The following is a 7,787-nucleotide window of genomic DNA, read 5'->3' on the forward strand; positions in this document are numbered from 1 at the left end:
TGCTCACCTCTCAGCCTGCACCCTTCACCCCGCGCCCCCTCCCTTCTCCTTCTTCACCCCGCGCCCCCTCCCTTCTCCTTCTCACACACATTTGCGTCTACTTCTCAAAGACAGGAGGGAGCGCAGCTGCGGGGCGGGGGCGCCGCCAGGTTTCAGGCTGTTACAAACTCTGTGATATAAGTAAACCAATACACTAATTCGGCGAAACCCGGAAGTAAAGTAGCGCCGCCATTACTGCGGTGCTCTGCTGCTAAGGAAGTAGCAGAAGTAGCTTGTTGTTGGTCCCGCAGCGGCTGTTGCAGACGTTCGCTGCAAGCTTACAAGCAGGCTTAGATGCGAAAAGTTTGTCCATTTTTTTTTCTTTTCAACGATGCCGGGAAGAACTTGTTGTGTTTTCGGCTGCTTTAACAGCAGTGCAAAAATACAGGCCTGGAATAAGACTGTTTGTGAAATTCACAAACCTTTACTGCACCGACTGCCCGTGTGGCCTTATGGATTACACAGATAACCTGGTCGAGCGGAGGACCAAGATGTGCGTCAAAAGTGGATGAAATACATAAACCGAGATGGCGTCACAGCAAACAAGAATACTGTGGTACGTTTGGCTTGATTGTTCTATCTGTTAATGCCACATGTTGCACGCAGAGGGTGTAAACATACGACATAGCTAGCTAAGATGCTAACATTATTAGCAACAGGCGAAAACACAGCTGACGTTTCATGTTTTCAAGTGAAAATCTGATTTTACAAGACTAAAGCTCTGTTTTTACTGCTTTGTATGATCTGTAATTAAGTTACTGTAGTTTATTTCTGTGCATTGGCTTAACTGTTTGTCCTGTTGCTGTTCTTTGGGTAAAAAAAACATCTGCTAGATGGATGGGTAAATGTACTCAACCAATTGGTTTTTTGATTATTCTGTGATTGATGTTATTAAATAATTAAACTAGTATCTCAAATAGACAAATCTTCATTCTTGCAAAAAATAAAAAAATCCACATAGTACTTCAATTACAACAGTAGACTAAACAGGATGGGGATAAACAACAATTTTTGCCCCTTACACCTCAAAAAAGAACAATATTATATGTAAGCCCCCTCCAGAGATTAATAAATAGGATGGTAAAATGGAATTGTGCATGTGCAAAGTATTTCAGAAGTATTTACAACAACCAATGTATGTATATTTATGTTTCACTCTAAGGTGTGTGGGATACATTTTCCTGACGGACAACCCAGAAGAGAAAATCGCTATCCTGTGTTGTTCATGGGCTATGATTGTCGTGTAAGTAGGTCTCTTAGCAGAGCCATATTATTGCGTCACATTGTAAGTTTAAATATGTTTCATTCTCATGTTTTACTAATGCAAAGCTCTTTTTTTTTCTTTAGGTAACTCCAGCTAGACCTCCACCCAAAAAAAGATGTCTTCAGGCACTACACCTGAACTCAGCTATTGGACCAATGGGAACAGATGTGGATGTTGGAAATTTGGAAACATTGCCTCTGCAAACATGTGATGTTGGAATCCAGTCGCCAGATCACATGGACCACAACTACAGTTTCAGCTGCGGTAACAAGCCGATGAAGGACTGTGGCACTCAGACTGATCCAACGCCATCAGTGTCAGCGAAAAATTTAAATAACAAAGACTTTATATTTTATACAGGTTTATGTGCTGACAGTTTCTGGCTACTTTTGCGAGTCGTTTTGTGTTGATGAGATTGTAAGTATTTGTGCAGAGCTATGTAATTTGCAGCCTCTGTTAATCCATAACAGTACTGAATAAAAAAAGGAAACACCTGAAGAATGATTGTGTGTGTGATGTGGTTATTAATTTTGAGGCCAAGGAAGGTCATATTACTTTTTATTTGAACAAAAAGTTCAACAAAGCAACCAACTGTTTCAAACCACAATGTAGATGGTTGTACATGTTTAAATTGTGAAGAAATGTCAAACTCTTGATGCTTAGTAAGTTACCATAGCAATGCAGTGTCGATAACTAACATGTAATTTTTTTAAACAATGAACAGATATTTTACTCTTGATGTGTGTATTACTCCTTTTGTTATATGCTCATTAATCTTATTACTAACTACTTAAGCACACAACTTTTCATAACCCCATGTTCAATTCTTGTTCCTACTGCTGGCAGCAGATTCTGAAGCTCATCACATACCAGGCGATTAATAAAGTAATCCTGGATACCTGTAAAAACATTTATTTTACTACAAATAGTCGTGTTTTAGTTGTTTGCAAGCTAATGAACATATTAGCAACACAGCTAGTAATGATAGCGTTCGGTTTTATGGCTGTCATCAATTAATACACGCCTTAATACATTATCTTGACATTAAATTACCTGCATTGGTCAATTTTGGCCACTGCCTGACGTCATCTACCCAATCATCCCTTTCCTTTGCCATTGTTTATCTACCTGTCACCTGTCATATTCGCGTGAGAAATGCTTTCATTGAAAATCCAATAGAGGGCAGTGGTAAGTCGCAGTCCACAGCCACGCAGTAATGGCGATAGCCAATATGGGCGGCGCCCGTAGATTTCGCGGCGGATTTGTGTATAGTGGTGCATAAAGTATTTTACAAGAGCTGAGCCGCTGGCGCCGCCCCTCCGTCATTTTTCCGCCCCGGGCGATCGCCCGTATGGCCCGTGCCTAAAACCGCTACTGTATTCCCGGGAGGGAAAAATAAAATCAGAGGACCTGATTATAATCACTGTCTCATTGAAAATAGAAAAATATCATAAGGTTCAGGAGGCCTGAGCAGGCTTGTTCCGCTTTGCGCAGCTGCCTGTCGGTCCGCCAGCTAACCTCCTGCGAGCCGACATAAGGCACGATGTGAGCTCTGAGTGAATGGCGTAAGACGTAGTTTGACTGCAGGACCTGAAGCAGAGACTCTCTGGGATGATCTCATGAACTCAAACTTGGAAACATTGTTATCACGTGGAACTATTAAAAATAAATAAACCTGATCTTTTAACACTCCATGTACATTGTGCATCCATGCATTTTTACTGAGATAAGCACAGGCAACCGCTCCATGTGGCTACCAGGCTAAAAACATTAGCTGGTAGCCCCTCCCACACGCGGCATGTTGCGTTCATGGAACTCCAGTTCATAGGAGTTTTGTGGAACTCCAACAACCACCCAGCCTAATTTAGACCACTACTAGATGTTAATGAAAACATAACTGCTGAACCGACCACAAAATCACCTGAATTATGCATACTCGCCCAAAGCCACTTTTATCCGCAAATTTAGAACAAAAACTGCCCAATTTCTGGTAACACTGTGGATGTGTTGAGGTGCATACTCCCCCGAGTGTTGTGGATTGTGCATTGCGCCGTCACGTTTGGTGAAGCATCTTCGATCGATGTAGTCTATGGAGTCCTATACTGTTCATAATTAAATAAATAAATATTTAATTAAATAAATAAATATGACCTCATGCAAATAAACAATCAACCAATAAATCTCTCATAAATATATAAAAGGATCATGAAATTGTGAAAAACCTGCACACAGATTTGAAATTAGCCATTATATTATTCAATATATTTCATTTTGCTTTGAAAACCTGTTCATTATTTTAAAACAGCATTTTAAAATATTCATTTTTAATCATGTTGAATATTATTATAATTCTACGTCTTTTTTCAGAAGCTCGTATTTCAAAATCAATATTTTCCAAAGTAAACTTGTTTTTATTTCATGTTGCTGTTTTTCACAATGGCTTTTTTATTTTATAATGAGCTTTTTCAGCAAACTGAGTCTGTCTGTCAATCACACAGAGACACATCACCATAGCAACTTGATACATATGTGATACATATGTGAGAGATTTCACATTTGTATGTGAATGAATATATTTTCAGTTGTATGTATACAAGCATTTCACTAGTGTGTGTGAGAGATTTCATACGTGTTTATGAATGCTAATTCTGAATAATGTCCTACACGGCACCTCATACACGTGTTCCCATCACTCTACCAGAGTTTGAAGCCAAAGCCCCTCCGCCGCCTCTCTACCTGCTTTTCCTCTCTACCTGTTCACCTGTTCATATCCTCTGCAGCTGAGAGTTGTTTTCCCCCGCGCTCCTCAGTGTATTCTACACACAGAGCGCAAAATACGGTCATCATAGCAGCAGGTCGACACGACAGTCGAAGAGCACTAGCGCAAGCGCAGCACAAGGATGAAAGAGCCGCAGGCAGGTTATAGCGCGGATAGAGCGGGTTAAGAAAATGAATGAAAGACCGGTCCGCTGAATAAATATTCAATACTGTACCTAGGCCTGCACAATATACCGCAAATGTATCGTTATCGCGACATCAAGCTGTGCAATATGCATACCGCAAAAGACGGCGAAAATCGCAATAAATGGTTACCTTGACCCTTGTGCTATCCTAGGCACTTTAACATTGGGAGTGGGGTCATCTAGACCCACTAGACAGTGCTCTGAACCTTTTTTCTCCAATAAATTGTGATCTTCACTGGTGTCCATGGATTACATGAAATCTTTCCACCTTTATCCACCTTTGTCATGGTAGGGAGAACACGTCAAAGTAAGGGGGGGGGGGGTCATCTAAGATAGCACAAGGGTTAAATGTGCTAAAACAAACTCATGGCAGCTTGAAATATTGAATAAATGAAATAAATCCCTTTATGCATTTAACCAATCGGAAGGACCCGTTTACGTTGTTGATCAATCAGATGAGCCCTTTTATGTTTGATGTTTGCCTCCTATGTTGACAAGGGTCATTTGGAGTATAATTTTTATACTGTTGCATTGAAATGGAAATGATGTTTTTGGTTGGTTTGACATTTGTTTATATACCGCAAATTATATCGTTATCGCAAAATTAATCACCAATATCGCATATCGCGAGTTTTCCTCATATCATGCAGCGCTAACTGTACCCCTTTTATTATTAGTCTGAACTCTTTTATTTTGGGAAATCTTTTATTTTGAAAAATTACCGGATCGGGTGCTAAATCAGTCCAGTAGGGGGAAAAAAATAAAAAGCCATGTATTCTTGTTTCTCCACATATATATATATATATATATATATTAAAAAAAAAAAACGTCCATCTCACCCTCCGCAGGTGGTTTCTCCTCCAAGCTCGGATCCTCTACCAGAGGCCTGGGAGCTTGAGGGTCCGGCGCAGTATCTTAGCTGTTCCTAGCACTACGCTTTTCTGGACTGAGAGGTCTGAGTTCTTTCCAGGTATCTGTTGTAGCCTCTCCTCCAGCTTGGGGGTTACTGCCCCGAGTGCTGCAATTACCACAGGCACCACTGTCACCTTCACTTTCCAGGCTTTTCTCCAGTTCTTCTCTGAGTCCCTGGTATTTCTCCAGTTTCTCATGTTCCTTCTTCCTGATGTTCCCATCGCTTGGTACTGCCACATCCACCACAACGGCTTTCCTCTGTTCTTTATCCACCACTACAATGTCTGGTTGGTTCGCCATTACCATCCTATCAGTCTGGATCTGGAAGTCCCACAGGATCTTTGCCCTCTCATTCTCTAACACCTTCGGAGGTGTTTCCCATTTTGACCTTGGGGTTTCCAGTTCATATTCTGCACACATGTTCCTGTATATTATTCCAGCCACTCGATTGTGGTGCTCCATGTATGCTTTCCCTGCCAGCATCTTACACCCTGCAGTTTTGTGCTGGATTGTTTCAGGTGCCTCTTTGCACAGCCTACACCTTGGGTCTTGTCTGGTGTGGTAGATCTGAGCCTCTATTGCTCTGGTGCTCAGGGCTTGTTCCTGGGCTGCCAGGATGAGCGTTTCGGTGCTGTCCTTTAAGCCAGCCCTTTCTAGCCATTGGTAGGACTTCTTGATATCAGCCACTTCAGTTATGGTCCGGTGGTACATCCCATGCAGGGGTTTGTCCTCCCATGAGGATCTGTCCTCCAGCACTGTATCCTCTGTTCTCCATTGCCTGAGACATTCACTGAGCACACTGTCATTTGGGGCCTTGAGCTTGATGTACTCATGGATCTTGGATGTTTCAACCTGGATAGTGGCTTCTATGCTCACTGTCCTCGGCCTCCTTCCTTGCGGCTAGCATACAGTCTTAGGGTGCTGGATTTGGGATGGAACCCTCCATGCATGGTGAGGAGCTTTCGTGTTTTAACATCCGTGGTCTGTATCTCTTCCTTTGGCCATCTTATTATTCCTGCAGGGTATCTGATAACTGGCAGTGCATAGCTGTTTATTGCCCGGGTCTTATTTTTGCCATTGAGCTGGCTTCTCAGGACTTGCCTTACTCGTTGGAGGTATTTAGCTTTTGCAGCTTTCCTTGTTGCCTGCTCCAGGTTGGCATTTGCCTGTGGAATTCCAAGGTACTTGTAACTGTCTTCGATGTCTGCTATTGTTCCTCCTGGGAGTGAGACCCCTCCTGTGTGGACTACCTTGCCTCTCTTAGTCACCATCCGGCTGCATTTTTTCTCGAGCCCGAATGACATCCCTATGTCAGTACTGTAGATCCTGGTAGTGTGGATCAGGGAGTCAATGTCACGCTCGCTCTTAGCATATAGCTTGATGTCATCCATGTAGAGGAGGTGGCTGATGTTGGCCCCATTTTTGAGTCGGTATCCATAGCCAGTCTTGGTGATTATTTGGCTGAGGGGGTTCAGACCTATGCAGAACAGCAGCACTTGTGCAAGTGGCTTCCCATTGGCTTCAAGGGTGGTTTTCCACAGCTTCATTGAGTTTCCTATGAAGGCTCTTAGAGTCCTGTTGATGTTGTACAGCTCCAAGCATTCAGTGATCCATGTGTGTGGCATTAAGTCATAGGCCTTCTTGTAATCAATCCAGGCTGTGCACAGGTTGGTGTGTCGTGACTTACAGTCTTGAGCGACTGTTCTGTCGACCAGGAGTTGGTGTTTGGCTCCTCTGGAGTCTCTACCAATGCCCTTCTGTGTGTTACTCATGAATTGATCCATGTGCCTATTTATCTTGGTTGCAATGATGCCTGACATGAGCTTCCATGTTGTGGAGAGACAGGTTATTGGCCGGTAGTCGGATAAACTGCACCCTTTGAAGGATCCTTCTGGATCAGGATCGTTCGCCCTTCCGTTAGCCATTCGGGGTGAGTCCCATCTCTTAGCAGCTGGTTCATTTGTGCTGCCAGACGCTCGTGGAGTGCGGTAAGCTTCTTTAGCCAGTAGGCATGTATCATGTCAGGGCCCGGTGCTGTCCAGTTCTTCATACCTGAGACTCTTTCTTGGATGTCTGCCACTGTGATGGTTACTGGATTCTGTTCAGGGAGGTTGCTATGTTCTTTTCTCAGAGAGACCAGCCACTGGGCATTGCTGTTATGTGCTGTCTCTTTCTCCCATATACTTTTCCAGTACTGTTCAGTTTCTAGCCTTGGTGGGTCTGCTCGGCTGTTTTGACCCTGCCACTGAGCGTACACTTTTGCAGGTTGAGTTGCGAAGAGCCTGTTTATTCGTCTGGCTTCATTGTCTCTTGTTTACCTCTTTAGGCGGCTGCTCAAGGCTAGGAGCCTTTGTTTGGCAGTTTCCAGTGCTTCAGGTATGGGCATCTGGCTGTATCTCATAGGTACTTGCTTTCTCATTGTACCTCTTTGAGCCTCTGTCAGCTTACTCACATCCTTCCGAGTTGCCTTGATTTTGGCCTCTAACCGTTGCTTCCATGGTGGGTACTGTTTTCTTCAATGGTTGCTCTTGTAGCCAAGCATCTCAAGGATCACTGCTGCTGAAGTGTAAACCAGTTCATTGGTTTCTGTGATGGTTGTGGTAGGAATT

The 7,787-nt window shown here is 43.2% G+C and overlaps 1 long non-coding RNA gene across 1 annotated transcript; it reads left to right on the forward strand.

Annotated features, from left to right (window-relative positions):
• Positions 1 to 233: 233 nt before the first annotated feature.
• On the forward strand, positions 234 to 1,798 carry LOC105357921 (uncharacterized). The gene is made up of 3 exons (XR_002872725.2): positions 234 to 595; positions 1,202 to 1,282; positions 1,387 to 1,798. It is a non-coding gene; the product is annotated as an uncharacterized LOC105357921 (long non-coding RNA).
• The last annotated feature ends 5,989 nt before the right edge of the window (positions 1,799 to 7,787 follow it).

Source organism: Oryzias latipes, chromosome 23 (assembly GCF_053564925.1).
Source record: "Oryzias latipes strain Hd-rR chromosome 23, Olatipes_Hd-rR_3.1".
Taxonomy (NCBI): domain Eukaryota; kingdom Metazoa; phylum Chordata; class Actinopteri; order Beloniformes; family Adrianichthyidae; genus Oryzias; species Oryzias latipes.